Source organism: Anarrhichthys ocellatus, unplaced genomic scaffold (assembly GCF_004355925.1).
Source record: "Anarrhichthys ocellatus isolate YVR2014 unplaced genomic scaffold, GSC_Weel_1.0 scaffold11, whole genome shotgun sequence".
Taxonomy (NCBI): domain Eukaryota; kingdom Metazoa; phylum Chordata; class Actinopteri; order Perciformes; family Anarhichadidae; genus Anarrhichthys; species Anarrhichthys ocellatus.
The window spans coordinates 1,409,623-1,424,497 of record NW_022280041.1 but is presented as its reverse complement, the minus strand read 5'-3'; the positions used below and the strand labels follow the sequence as shown (position 1 = coordinate 1,424,497).

The following is a 14,875-nucleotide window of genomic DNA, read 5'->3' as shown; positions in this document are numbered from 1 at the left end:
CCCCCCCCCCCCCCCCCCCCCCCCCCCCCCCGTGTCACCTTGCTTTCCCCCCAAAAGAGCAAGCAAGCTGTGCTGAGGTTCATCTTTCCAAGTGAAACGGTATCAGAATCTCGTAGTAAATAATACACACAAAGGTGTATTTCAAGTAATGCATGAAATGTGTGGGGAGTTTTATGTGCCGACTCGTCTCCGTCTCATCTTATCAGCAATGCACAGCCTCAGCAGTAATCTCATATCACGTCGTTTCATTTCATTTCAAAGAGTTCAGCCGTATTTCTTCTCCGAAGCATTGTTCCTCGTGAGAAAGACATGCACGCGAACACCAACAGCTCTTTGATTTTGTCTAATAAGTCAGGTGCACTCCGCAGTGCATCACCTCTTTGTTTCCCCGCATTGGCAGGCTTGTTTCAACTTTACGTCCTCCTCAACACAAACATCATCCTTCTCCTCGCCGCGTCTGCAGGTCCGCGATGATTGAGCGAAAACAGAGTTTTGCATGAGTAATGCCGTGGCAATCCGCCAATCGCTAAAACGTATGCTGGCATGGACGGGGAAAGGTTCAAACTTAGCACTCCGGAGCTGATTGTGTTCCAGTTATCAAGCACACATTCGTGAGGAACAAATTTTATCTGAACTGTCTGTTTGGATCTCTTTGACCTGATCCATTTGGGCGCCTTTGATAATTCTAGATGATCACCAGAATGCAGCACAGGGATAACGAATCCTGACAACTAAAATGACACACAGAGTTGTTTATATGAAACCAATGAGGCTCGCTCTGCTGATTAAATTAAAGCCGGATTTTGCATATAGATTGGATTGGCAGATTAGAGGAAAACGGAAAATTCTATAATTGCTATAGACAGTTGGGGCTGTGTGCAGTTTCCAGTGTAGGTCAACCGGGAGAGCAAAGCATCAGGGTATAGATCAGTACCAGGAGCTGATTGCATAATGAGCTGCTGTCTAAAGCGCCTTTCACACTGAACCCTGAACCCTCTTACTTCGACATTAACCGGAGGAGCTGTATGTGAGAACACAAATGTCTTCAACAGACTTCACCCCGCCAGCTTACGAGTGCAAAGTCTGTGTGATGTCCGACTGGGCCCATATGTGAATTGAGGCGCTCATTGTCTGGAGAATTCAGACAATGATGTTGGTTCATAAAGCACTGAATTGTATATAGGGATCTTCTGCTACATTGTTAGCCAACAAAACCTCTCATATACTCTCGGACAGGTTCGCTTTCTGTCCCCAGTTTAGTCAAAACTAACAGATAACTAATTTCTGCATCCAATTCAATTTTCAAATGAGTTTTCAGAAACTGAATCCATCAAAGGACGCGTTGCATGAAGGAGGGTCCTTCAGAGGTCCAACATTCACCTCTTCTACAAATAAAACCGTTCAGCCGCACAGAGATCCGAACTCATGGTGCGTTCAGGTTCTCATTAAAAACCTTTAAAGTCAAACATTTCTAATTTTACCACCAGGACATTGCCCTCAAAGAGCCAACAAAGCGTAAAAAACAGTGATCAACTGGGAAACGCTCAATGAGTTTCCTCCATATTCAGGCAAAATAAGACTGCATGTCTCGATCTCATTTCCAACAACCTTTGAAACAGGACTTTGGGAGTGAAAGTGTATTCTTGACCTTGAAGACACAAAAGCGATCCCTTCCACCACGAGATTCTGGAGCTTTTAAATGCATTAAACAAACCTTGTTGGATATTAATGATGTATTTTGCCTAGGGACAAAAAGGAAGAAAGGACATCCTGCCATATCTCCGCTATTAGAACTGTACATGTGTTTTTTTATGATGTCTTAGTTGTTATTCAATGGCAATATCTGCATCTTTACCAGGTGTAAACCTTACATCTGGTGGCATGTCGAGCAAAGTGACATTACGCACTAACACACACAGACTTAAACTAATCAAAACCAAAGTGAAGCCACAGAGGGGGGAAAGGTTTTCAGCATGAAGCGATGAGAGATGAAAGGACACATGGAGAGAGACAAAGATTGAGAAAGACACATGAAGACAGAGGAAGAGGAGTCTGATCATTGTTACCAATGATATCATCCCTTCTCGTCATATTTTGCCACTTGAGCAGAATCATAGAAACAGAATGGGAGTAAGATGGACATTCCCATTTAAATCAACATAGCAGGAGTCAGAGTGGCGGCCATTTTTATGTGTACCGTTGTCCACATGTGGCCGATGTAGGGGGCAAAGTTCTGCATAAACGAAACTGACTTATGGCAAGTCGCAAACTCACTGAGGTTTTGCAGTAACGTTTAAAATGTAAAAGGTACAAAGTAACATCACAAAGCCCAGAGAGCCAGAGTGAATGAGTAAAACTGAACACCTTAATGCTTCATCCACACACATTGAGTGAGTGTAGCATTAATGCATGGTGGGATTAGCATGCTAGCTAGTGGGCAGCTGGCTAGTTGGCTAGCTTGATAATTCCAACATGCTTTAATGCTACACTGGTGACAAAAAATAAGCCAATCCGCAGGCTGAAAGTCCTGTTTGTTTGACCCCTCCACCACCCGTCCCTTCTCGCTCTTAACACTACATTTGTTGCTCTGACTGTCGTATTCTGTTCGTCAGTTAGAGTTAGTTGAGCCTGGTGTGTCTCATAAAGACTCTAAAGGCTGCCTTCTGCATCAAGCCGACGAGAGCGTCGGTATTTGGCTCTCAAACTGAAGAAAAGACATGATTAAAGGCAGCGACATAACATGAAAAGGAAATGCAGTGGATTTCACAAGTGCCCCTGCAAAGTGTGTGTCTTCCCATGTGTGTGGCAGTATCCATGCGTGTGTTTTCTTGAACATGTGTGTGTGTGTGTTTTTTCCATTTATTGCCTTCGTGGCTTCACTAATGTTTGAAGAAGCTATTTGAGTCTCACTCGGTGGCTGCAGATTACCGATAAGGAAGATTACACTGTCAGAATGTATGTGTGTGTGTGTGTGTGTGTGTTTGTACACTCGGAGACAGAGGTTTTTTTTCTTCTTGCTTGGGCATATGTCGCCGTGCATGCGTGCACTCTGTGAGTGTTTTTCTTTTTTTATCCCTCCTCCGGTGAGACCCCACGCACCGTCTGTCTCCGACTGATCTGGTATTCATTGCCACAGAGAGACGGGAAAAGAGATGGAGTAAGAGGAGAGGAAGGAAGGAAGGAAGGAAGGGAGAAATGATGCAAAAGGAGGAAAAGACACAGCGAGATGATACGAGAGAGGAGAGTTCATAAGCGAAAAATAAAGTAGAGTGTTTATGCCAAGAGGTTATTATTTTTCATTCACGCCTAAACTGTCTCAACAGATGTCTCCACTCTCCTAAAAACTGTCTCCTCCAATGCAGCAATTTTAGATCCTGATATTCGATGTCACCTGCGCTTTCCAAAAATGACTGTTTTTATCGTTATGTCTGCAGCCATTTTGTAAGAGCAGGTGCTGCAGACTCTCGTTTTTTTGTTTTGTGCCTTTCTATTTTTTTCTCTCTCCTCTTCCCCAAATGGTGGATCTGGTGAGAGAAAGAGGACAGAGCAGCTGAAGAGGTGAGATGGGCGTAGGAGGAAGAGGCAGGAAAATAAAAGGATGGGAGGGTGAAGGAAGAGAGGGCTGGAGGAGGTGTTTTCCATCCTGTTTGTTTTTCATTAGGGTTTTTCAAATCTAATGAGAGGCTAAGAAGGAGACAAGAGGGAGACAGGAGGACCGAAACAGAAGCCACACACACAGAGAGATTAAAGCAAATATGCAAACACACGGAAAGGAGATCCAGAAAATGATGTCCACAACAGAAAGACGAGACGGAAAAATGATTAAAAAAATAAAGAGAACGAGAGAGATAACATGCATTAATAGACCGAAGGCGTAATAACGCTGTCGGGCTTACTGGTCCTGCATACCAATTTAACACTCAACACAGGGAGTGTGTGTGTGTGTGTGTGTGTGTGTGTGTGTGTGTGTGTGTGTGAGAGAGAAGGTGACGGCGAATGATTCACAAAAACATGTTTCCTCCCTTGTGTCACTTTGCATTACGGGACCAGGACATGCTGTGTTCAGTTGTTAGCAGTGACAGGAGACAGCCGGGAGTCACGGGGTCAGATTAACAAACTAAGGTTTTGCAGTTATTACTTGGTGCCATAAACCGAAAACCCACTAGAACACATCAGCGAGCAGAGACCTTGCACAGTGCTGACAGAGCTAACGGTGAGGGGGAACCAGAGGATGGGCGCTCGTGAGCTACCCAGTTGGGGCACGCTCACGTGCACTAACATGCACACACATGTCAACAAAGCAAGGAAAAGGGAGAGCGACTTCACTAGACATTACTCCACTAAACCTTTACATATAACAGTTGTTTTCTCCTGTATTAATGCTCTGAATGACACCTGATGATTCATGCGTTGGTGTTTGCTGACAAAAGGAGACGAGGTGAAAGATTAGAGAGATTTGTTACACTAAGAGTTTAACAAATCCAGGATATACCAGCTTGGATCTGGACCCAAAATAGATTTGGCTGAACCGAACCAGGTCAGAGCCAAGTGAACCCAATTCCCCCCCTAGAAATTACGTGTGATAGAAGGTAGGTCGAAAGAACTAATAAATTACATTCGAAGGACGACATCAGGGACGACAAAAAGGGGTTTAGGAATCGTCTCCTCTCCCGTCTCTTACTTTGACTTTCACCTCACTAGTTTCTAAAGAACCAGATCGATAGAGCCTGCCCTCTTCCTCGCCCGTACCCGTCATTATACTTCCCTCTTCCACATCCTCCGCAAACAAAACATCGAGGTCAAGATGAAGGGCCAAGGGTGAGAGTATGGGAAATGTTTTGGGCCGATCTGTTCCGTCGTCGTGGTGCTTCGCAGCCTTGAACACACACAGACAGGCTTGGGTTTTAATTTCCCTGCGGGCCCACAAAGAAAACTCAGTGTTTTAAGTCCAAAAATATCAACTTACCAGCATACGTTATAAAGTAATACTATCAACTGAAAAGTTTATTCTGCATTTTGTAGCATTGAGGTGAAAACTGAAGGAAAAATGAGACAAAACAAGGAATTCAGAAGCTACTGAGAGCTGAGCTTCCAGGTCATGAACATGGGAATGTACACTGATCTCTTGCCAATGTGAAATGCATGAATGCTGAAACTATGTGGAAGAACTGCAAGAATCTGGCTGCAATGAAATTGATTGGAAGACAATGGGAAACACGCAACTGCTCTGCAGAAATACGATTTTACTTATTATTTAGAAATCAGAGTCAGGAGTTCAGATAGTGCACAACATCTTCTTCTTGCTCAGCAGTCAGCAGATTGATGTGCCCTTGAGCAAGTTGCTAAAGGCAAAAGTGTTTATAGCTGTTTGTAATAGCCCTACTCGAAGGTGGAGTGGAAAGCCCGCCATTATAGAGAAGGGCGAGACGTGATATTCATACAAATGTGTATAATGGTGCACACTTTCCTACAGTCTCTCCTTAAAGGCATAATGTAACACGACTCCCATCTACGGCGTGGATGGACACGAAACACTTTTGATTGAATCATCGATACAAACGTTGAACAGCCGTGTTCGAAAATATCTGGTTCTTTGACAAAATGTTGAAGGCGCAGGTTTGTGTGTATTGGTGCCATGGAGACATTAAGGGGAATATATGCGGATATGATGGCAAACAATCACAAATATTTACTTGGAAAAGCCCCCAAATGAAGATAATTTTACTCAAAACACAACATAACAGAAAAACTTTCAATACAAATACCAAAAGGTGCCATTAGAAATTAATAAAATGTATATATATATATATATATATATATATATATATATATATTGTACTGTATGCGTGTACAAGATTATGATGGTTTGGATTTTAGGTCAATAGTAATTAATTCAGACATTATGGCGTTTTATTTACAAATTCAACAACAAACAATCTGACTTCACTATCAGTCGATTTGAGCCCGTTACTGGAGATTCCGATACCGTTCTGCTCTTCAGCTAAAGCACACCGGCACCTTGAAACAACAGTCATAATTTGAAAAACGCAGTTAAGCAACAAGAGCCGACAAGATGCGCGACCTGCCCAGGATGCGGTTCTAATGAAGTCGAATAGCTTTTGGACTCCTGTGTAATGTGGTGCATCCTCCCTCTGTGAATCATTGTCCACAGTCTGTTTAAAAGGTGGCCGCGCTGTCCATTTACTCGACCCGCTAACTCACTCAGATGTGTTAAATGGAGCGTGGGCTGGACCGGTAGTGGGAGTATTTCCGCACCCTGAGTCAGCCTTCTCTGAATAAATGAATAATTTGGCCGTGTGCGAATGTGTTTTTCTCTGTTGGAAAACAAAGGCAAGTTTTCACGTGTGTTTCCATATCTATTTGTCTGATGCGTGTACAGTATGTGTGGGCGACGGGAGTGTGTGTGTGTGTGTGTGTGTGTGTGTGTGTCCTCCTCACATGAGGCCAAGTTTGGACTTGCCCCAAGCTGAAATGACGTTTTTCAGTTTTCATCTCTCTCGTTATCTCTTCCTCCCTCTCTCTACTCAAAGAAGAAACATGAAAATGCATTTGAAAAGTGTCAGGCAAAACAAGATGAAATGGACGAGGTACCGGATCAGGCTCTGGCATGTTTTCAAACTATGTGCCGCCAGAATTTATTTAAATAAATGGCAGGTAGATTAAATCTGCTCGTATGATATCCGTGCCCAAAAAAATCAACCTCCTCTCCAAAGAACATACGGGATATTTATGTAGAATGCATCAACCTCTGATATGAGACTAACCATCTGTAGAAACAGACAGACAGACCCACCGTTCTTCTCCGTCATCCCTCAATATATCAGTCCTAATGCAGAGTACGTTCCCTGTTTTGCTTCCGATAGATACAGAATCATTAGCTCTTCCTCTCCCTCTCTAGATGGGCTTGTTCAAAGACAGCTGCTTCCTACTCCACCATCCTACATGCCCGTACCAACGAGCATGTAATACGTTTTCCCTCCCACATTCCCTTTGCAATACGTCCGAAACAAATGTTTCGCATCCGTTGCTGCTGGCTGATTCATGGGAGGACTTAACGCTTCTCAGATGGAGCGAGTCGATCCCTCCACTCGGCAGAAAACGTTGGGTAAAAAAGGCTTTTACTGTCGGGAAGTTTGTCTTTTCCCGTAAATGTGAATGGCGGAATAAAACCGACCGACCACATGCATCCAGCATGTCAGGTTCCTCTTTTTCCTGAGAGTTTTAAACCAGCAACTCCCAGCAGGTAAAGCTTTCAGGTGAAGCCCCGGTGCTTCTGAGGAGCCCCACTGGAGCACAACACTATCTGATATGTTCCTCTGAACTCCCCTGAGCTCGCTCTACTGTTAGAGATCATTGCAACATTGGTTATTAGCTGCATCCCTGCACTAAAGTGTTCTTACACTCGATTGCCAGTTCATTAAGTACGTAGCTAAAACGAACGCGCTCTAATGCCTTTTGGACAATGTAGTTTCTTCTGCTGTTGAATTACACAGAGAGGTGTTTGCTATTCAGCCTCATTGACATAAGTGGACTAAATGACAGATCATACATTCATGTATTTAAATAGAACAAGCAAGCTAGAAATACAGTAACTTGTTGATCTTTACATAAACGGTTCTTTGAACTGCTTTTCTCTCCTTCCTTCCAGCTCTTTTCCTCTTCTACCCTCCTCCATCTTTAATGTTTCCTCTTGTACACTCTGACAACATCGAGAGCAACCCCCCCACCCCCCCGCCAGAGACAAACAACTGTCAGGCGCCCGACTGCAGGTCTCCGCTCTTCCTTCCCCCCTGGTGCCATTGCTACGCCTATTAGCCACGAGCTAATTACCCAGCGGCCCTCCCTGCGGGATTGGCTAGCCCACCTCTAAGCTAATTAGCATGCACCTGATTGAACGGGCAGGGCTGGCCGAGCAAGTGGAACTAAGAGTGACAGACGTGGAGACACTGTCGAGGTAAAATTAGACAAAGTGGGAAGGGAGATGACGGGGTGAAACAAAAAGCTACGTTAGCCGTAGCGCTAATTGGGAGAGGAAACATTGTGCAAAATGTTTGAGAATCTCTTAAAGGGAGATTGTTGGTGATTAGTATTAACAACCCAGTGGAGCAGGCACCAAATTGGTCGCAACATTGGGGGCGTGATGCTTTTCTATTGTTCATTAACCACAGCAGAACCTTTGTATAGCTTGTCATCTGTGTAGCACTAAACTGGAATCTTTCAAGGGTCATTATGCTGCCAGAGCTCCATGGCGCCGCTGCAGTGCTGCAGTAGATAATAAGCACAGAGAGCTCCACTTTTCTGTGTTGGCCCCCGGAGGAGCAGCTCCGTCACTGAGACCACCCACTTCTATATAGAATACGGGTGGAGGGGGAAACTGTGGGGAAAGTCCTGTGAAGCAGTTGTTGTTGAGCAGAGTTCCTGTAGGTGTTTGAAGACTTCTACATACGGAAAAAAGATGTGATTATGCACCAGAATGTTAAAAAGAAACCTTGGAAAAGTGTGTGCATGAAACAGCTTCTGTCACTTTCTTTGTGTGGCTTGTCCTTGAGAGTCGAAGCGGGCATGTGACAGGTGTGTGCGAGACGTCTCTGCGTGTCTCAGCCTCCACATTGCAGGCGCTGTGTGGTACTCACAAACACACACAGCATGCACAATGAGGAGGCCTCGAACACGCCTCTACACGGGGCTCATCAGTGACTTCCACAGACTGTTTCACTGATTGCGCTTGGTGTCTCGCATCGTTCAAGGTACAACTTGCTCAACTGAAATTAAATTCTTTCAACCTCTCTTATTCCTCCGCACAGCATCATTCTTTTTTAAAAATAGTTTTTCTTTTGAGCATTTTATGCTTTTAATAAATAGCTGAAAGAAGAGAGATGGGAAACAGATGCAAAGTGGTGACATTGTGGTTCATGGTCAGCATCTTGACCCGCCCAACACCCTGCACATTAGAAACTACGTAATGCAAACCAAAAGTGGCTGATGCACATCAAGTACACACGACAAACTATGTGGTTTACACCAGAAACACGCTAACAGCTATGATTGATGTAGTCCATGGTGGAACCAACGAGTATGAATTAGAAACTAGTATAGAATCTAGTAAGTACTGTCTGATTGCACTTAAAGCTATGAAGTGCGCAGTGGACCATATTTGGACTGCGGAGGAGTGACGTAGAGATGCTGTATACGGCTCTGGTCCTGTCAATTCATCACAGAACAATTCATCACAGAACCCAAATGATCCCAATGAGGGTGATCGGTTACGGAGAGAAACCGTCCTTAAAAACGGATGTAAATTCTCTCTGCATTGCGTTTTTAACTCCACTGCTCCACTGTGGCATTTTCCCCTGTGACTCAGTCTTTTGGATCCCCCACCCCCCCACTCCCTGAACTTTAAATTAGTGCATGTAGACTAATCAGGGCTCTCTCCACCGGGCTTCAACTTTTATGATTAAAAAAAATGAGGCGACAAGAGTTACACCGTACTTGTTTTTTTAATAAGGCCTGTGACAATGGCTCCTCGTACACCCTTTAATGAGCCGCATGCCCCGGGGTGTGAGCCAGTGCTCCTTTGGGTGTCACTTTAAAAAAATACTGAGCATGCTGTGTTGAGCCAGGAGGACCTGTATTGCCTTTCGACCATTCCCTGCCCCTTACCCAGTACAGATTTTGCTAATTGCAGACGGTAACCCTGAATTTACCTGATATTAATTAACTGGATTCACTGTATAAATTATCTTTAATGCATACATTTTGAGATCATCCTGCAGATATTTAGGGTTTTTTCTAACCCGTAATCCTCCCCAAATTCAATAAAGACGTAAAATTAAAAATTGGCTTAAACTTATATTTGTTTTAATAATCAATGACGAACAACAAAAACTTTATGTCAAGAGTGATACATGTTTTTAGGTTTTTTTAGTATTTGATTTAAAAGATGTAAAATATCTAAATAGGACTTTTAAGGTTTGCATATGACACTATATTTCCAATTATGGATGCGAACCAATAATGCACATTTGTCAATGAAACTGGATTATGTTGACGCATCTGTGGTCAAAACTGTTCTTTAACCTCCATATTCATGCATCCACTACTACTCACAAAATACAAACATAAATACAAACTCACCCTCTTCCCACGACCACCAGCCGTGTACCAGTTTCCCATGAACAACCTGTGACAGAGAGAGAGTTTCACATCCCTCCACGTCCTCCATGACCACTTTCAGACTAATTGGAGGGAGAAGAAAAGGAAACGTTTACTTTATTGTGACAGCCAAGGACAGAGCACCTTGGTTAAAACGTAACTTTTAATGGTCCTCATGTTCCACCTGTAACGGCCAAGATCCTGATAATTAAACCCCAAAGGTAAAATTCTAAATGTTCCTTTCTTACACACACAGCAGATGCTTTAACTGGCTTTGTTTGTATTAGACATACAGTACAAAGCAGACGACAAACAACAGTCCTGAAAAGCAAAGTCAACGTGGAAGTTCCTTAACTTTGTACTAGTGTCCACCAGGGGGCGACTCCTCTGGTTGTATAGAAGTCTATGAGAAAATGACTCTACTTCTCTCTTGATTTATTACCTCAGTAAACATTGTAAACATGAGTTTATGGTCTCAATCTTTAGTTTCAAGTCTTCTTCAACACAGCATGATGTTCATTTAATACATTATGGTCCATTTAGAGTCAAACAGACCATAAAGCAGGGGATGCTTTAGGGCGGGGCTACACATTGATTGACAGGTCTCTACAGGTCTCTCAATTAAACGATGCAACAGCGAACATGTTGCTCCCTACAGTTGATGCATTTCCTCCAAGGGCCTACCGGTAAACACCTTGCACTCCTTGCTCATAATTGGTCGAGAGACTAACCGAGCAGGAGGAGATACACAGTGGACCTTCTCCAATGACTGACGGGGTATTAATATGTTTGACATGGAACATATTACTCAAGTGCAGAAGATGTTACAGAGCCTATAGCGTCTCTCTGTCTTCATATCCACATCGGTTATCTTTTCATCTAAATTTCGAGTGCACAATGGGAAATTTTGAAGAAAGATTTTCCACAAGAGAGTGAATTATATTTTGTTTGTTTTGCGTTGTAATAATTCCTCAACAAATTAAAATGCATGCAATTGAGACACGAACGTAACGCCGTACCCGTCGTCCAATCAGAGCATCAGTCTCTCATTCACAAACTCGCTTATTCCCGCTCTCTTTCTGCCGCTCGTCTGGCAGTCGCCCCTTTGCCCTCCCGGCTTCTCCTTCCACCAGATGACTCAAACATCGGAGACACCTTTCCTGCAGAGTCGGCCCGCCAATGTTCTGCTCCAGACGCAGATCGTGTGGGCGGGGGAGTCTGAGTCAGCGTTTGTAACTGCGTAAAAAAATAATAATTCTGCATCCTAAACAAAGGGCGGAGAAGTCTTTTCTATCTCAAAAAGTTAGATCTGCAATGTCTCCTGGGCCAATCAGAGTAGTTCTGAAAACGCTGCAAGTTTAGTCAAAATAAAGATGCCGAATGGATAAATAGAAAAGAAGTACAACATTCCCGTGGATCATAGGATTGTAGAAGCCTCAAAAGAGTTGTATCCCCCAAAAAGAATAGAAGCTCTGAACACTTCATTTGCATAACAACCAACTGCCACTGCCAACAAAGAGTACTTGTGTCCAACTCTTCAACACTCCCACAGCTCAGCCAGTGAGCTCCATGCCTACTTTTAATGATCAGAATAGCAAGAGCTGCCAACTGTTTCATCACTGATCGATGCATTTCCATCCGGTGTTGTTAGTGTCCGAACCACAATGATTCAGAGCAAGTGCACTAGCGTTTCCTTTCACCCCGTCTCCCAGCCACTCAGCCACTGGCTCATTATGACTCAAATGGCAGCAGGACAATCACTCTGGATTTGGCACTTCACAAATTTTAGGACCGAATTATTTAAATGAGGGATATTTAGGGGTTCGTACCGAGGCGTCCGATCAGCTGCCAAATATTTGTTGTTGTCAAAGTCTCCAATGACGGATGGCGATGTCAGCCGGTTGTTCAGTCCACCGCTTTGGTCCAGAAGTATCTCAACTATAAGATGGATTGCCAGGAACTGTTGTGCTCACATTCATGGTCCCCAGAAGATGACTCCTACTGACTTTGGTGATCCTCTGACTTTTCAGCTAGTGCCACCAGCAGGTTAAAGTTTCCACTAATCTCTGAATTATAACAACTTTGCAGATTTTCTAACTTTTCATCCGGCACTATCATTTGGTCAACATTTTTATTTGGTTTAAGACCAAATACATTGAAGAAGAAGACTTTGTGTTAAGTGGCAATTAGCGATATTAGCATGCTTACATGCTAAAATAGAACGGGGGTCATGGTAAACATTATACCTGACAAACAATCCGCATCAAAAACACACTTTTCTTTAATAAATAAACACCTCCGCTGAATGTTTATATAAGAAAGTTTCAGTTTTCTGCCATTCACCTGCTTGCTATTGCTCTTTAAGAGAAAATCCTGGCAGTTTGAAAAGCAACACAAACTATTTTCAGCTGGTGACATATTTGCCATTTTGTCTTGTGCATTTACAATTTATTTCACAACAAGTTTACACTTTTGTCCCGTCTGTTCGCGTCCCGCGTAGGTTTTTATATAAAGTCCCCAGGAGAGTGGATTATTCCGGTGAAACTCTGACTCCCATCGAGCCTCTGTCTCTATGAGCATATATTGCACATGCTGTTCCATCGGAGGGACCCGAGAATCTTTGACTGCAGGTTTCGGTAGCATCTCGCTAACCTTTAGCGGAGGTGGATGATGAATCCAGCAGCGCTTAGGGAGCACAACTGTGGGTGTTGCTGCCGCTGCTAGACTGTAATTATGCAGCAGCAGCATAAAGATACAACAGTGTCCTTCTGTCTTTCACGCTGCATTCAAAGCATCGATGTCGATCCTTGTTTGTACTAACATATCATTATTTTGAACCATACTTATAGAAATTATGATAAAACAAAAAGATAATCTTTTGATATTCTGTGGTGTTTAAATTGACCTCATCCTTTTCATTCCCACTTCAAGTTTCGAAAAAAACTGGCACATCTATAGACTTTTGGCCAACCTTCATTAGATTTGACACATGTTAGAGGATACACAGACACATATCATTTAATGTAAACTTTAGCTGTGCACAACTGTCTATGTGCAGCAACTGCACAGAGCGGAGAGGCTCCCCGAACAGAACGGCACAATCAGGCCTTCGGGGCAACATCAGCGCATGAAAGCAAACAAGCAGTTTTGAATATATGAATAGAAAACTAAAGACGGTGTGTGTGTGTGTGTGTGTGTGTGTGTGTGTGGGTGTGTAAGAGACAATTCTCCCACCGGACCTTCAGGGTCAGAAGGCTAATAGCAACACGCTATTACGACGTGAGTGAGTCATTCTCCACCTCCGGGCTGGTGTGGCATCCCTGCAGTAATTTGCAATTATATTAAAAGCTGCGTCAGAGCACAAGTTTCCTCTTCTAGATTTATGTAGTTCTCGAATTGCGCCGGGAACAACTGAGTCAGTGCTGATGTGTGTGTGTGTGTGTGTGTGTGTATGTGTGTGTGTGTGTGTGTGTGTGTGTGTATGTGTGTGTGTGTGTGTGTGTGTCTGTGATTTGATGGAAATCAAGGTATTTTTTTTAAGAACCGTGGTTCTGACGTGTGATGACCTTTTGTAATCTCATTTAGGTCTCATTTACTAAAGCATTTTGTATCCTAGAACAAAACATTCAAATCTCTTTACCTTGTGTTAACCATGGACCTTAATTCAGGCATTTCAAAAAACCCATCGACTTTACACACACACACACCGAGTCACCCCTAAGATGTGAATACATATTGGCAGAAGTCTGCCTGTCTTCCAGGGACCTTTCAAGAACCTTCAAGTATATCTATGGTGCCAGTCTGATTGTGGTGATCCAGAGAACCACAGTCCTTCACTGATCTGAGTCAGCAGGTCTGAAAAGTGTCCGTCATCTCCTTGACACCTTGTCTCTGCATCTAAAGAAGTCCATTTCAGCAAACTGGTGTCGGTATTTGGTGCAAAAGTGCGGAAAGACGCTGAAAGGGTGCGAGAACCAGCATGCCTTATGGGCTTCTCCGAAAACCCAATTGAACGCTGTGACTGGTAAGAGCTGCATGTAGGTGTGTGTTTTGTTTGTGTGAGTGGGTGGAGGCTGTGAGGTGTAGCTGAGATGACCTCTTTGTGTGTGTGTGTGTGTGTGTGTGTGTGAGTGAGTGTTTGGTAGCCTGAAGAAATCATCTCGTGTTTTGAATTCTCACTTGAATTCTCTTTGCTGCATCCGTGGTCGAGTGTGTTCTGTGGATATGTGTGCATGTTCAAGAATAACTAATTGATCCGGTTACCAGTGAAGAATAACATGTCTCTGACACGCACAGACGAAGCAGCGTTATTTGTTCAGCCTTTGATCACAGAGGCAGCTCAGGAGTTGCACTTCAAGATGATGCTGGATTGACAGCAAAGATTTTAAAAAAAACGGTTCCCTTTCAGTCCTAAAAACTTTTACTTTAACTACAAATGACGTAATTAACATCACCACCGAACACTTTCCACACCAGAGGAGCTCATCGTTTTGAATTTATGTTCCACATGAATCTAATTAGACTAATAACCTGGTTCATAGAGCACACAGAACCAAAACAAGTGGCAGACCAGACCTGATGGCCATCAGGGTGAATAAATACAGCCCTTATGAGCACTGTAATATAAAATAACATTCAAAGGGCACTGCAGCCATGAAGAATTAGACGGTCATAAGGAGGGGGGGGGGGGGGGGGGGGGGGG

General features: G+C 43.5%; 1 protein-coding gene across 5 annotated transcripts in view; it reads right to left on the bottom strand.

Moving 5' to 3' along the window:
- htr2cl1 (5-hydroxytryptamine (serotonin) receptor 2C, G protein-coupled-like 1) overlaps positions 1-14,875 on the bottom strand; it is a 92,705-nt gene that overhangs the window by 54,496 nt on the left and 23,334 nt on the right. The window contains exon 2 of one of the 5 annotated variants that reach the window (XM_031850630.1): positions 10,156-10,256. The exons of the other annotated variants lie outside the window; for them this stretch is intronic. The gene's annotated coding sequence lies outside the window, so the exon portion shown is untranslated. The remainder of the gene's footprint in view (positions 1-10,155; positions 10,257-14,875) is intronic. 5 annotated transcript variants of the gene reach the window in all.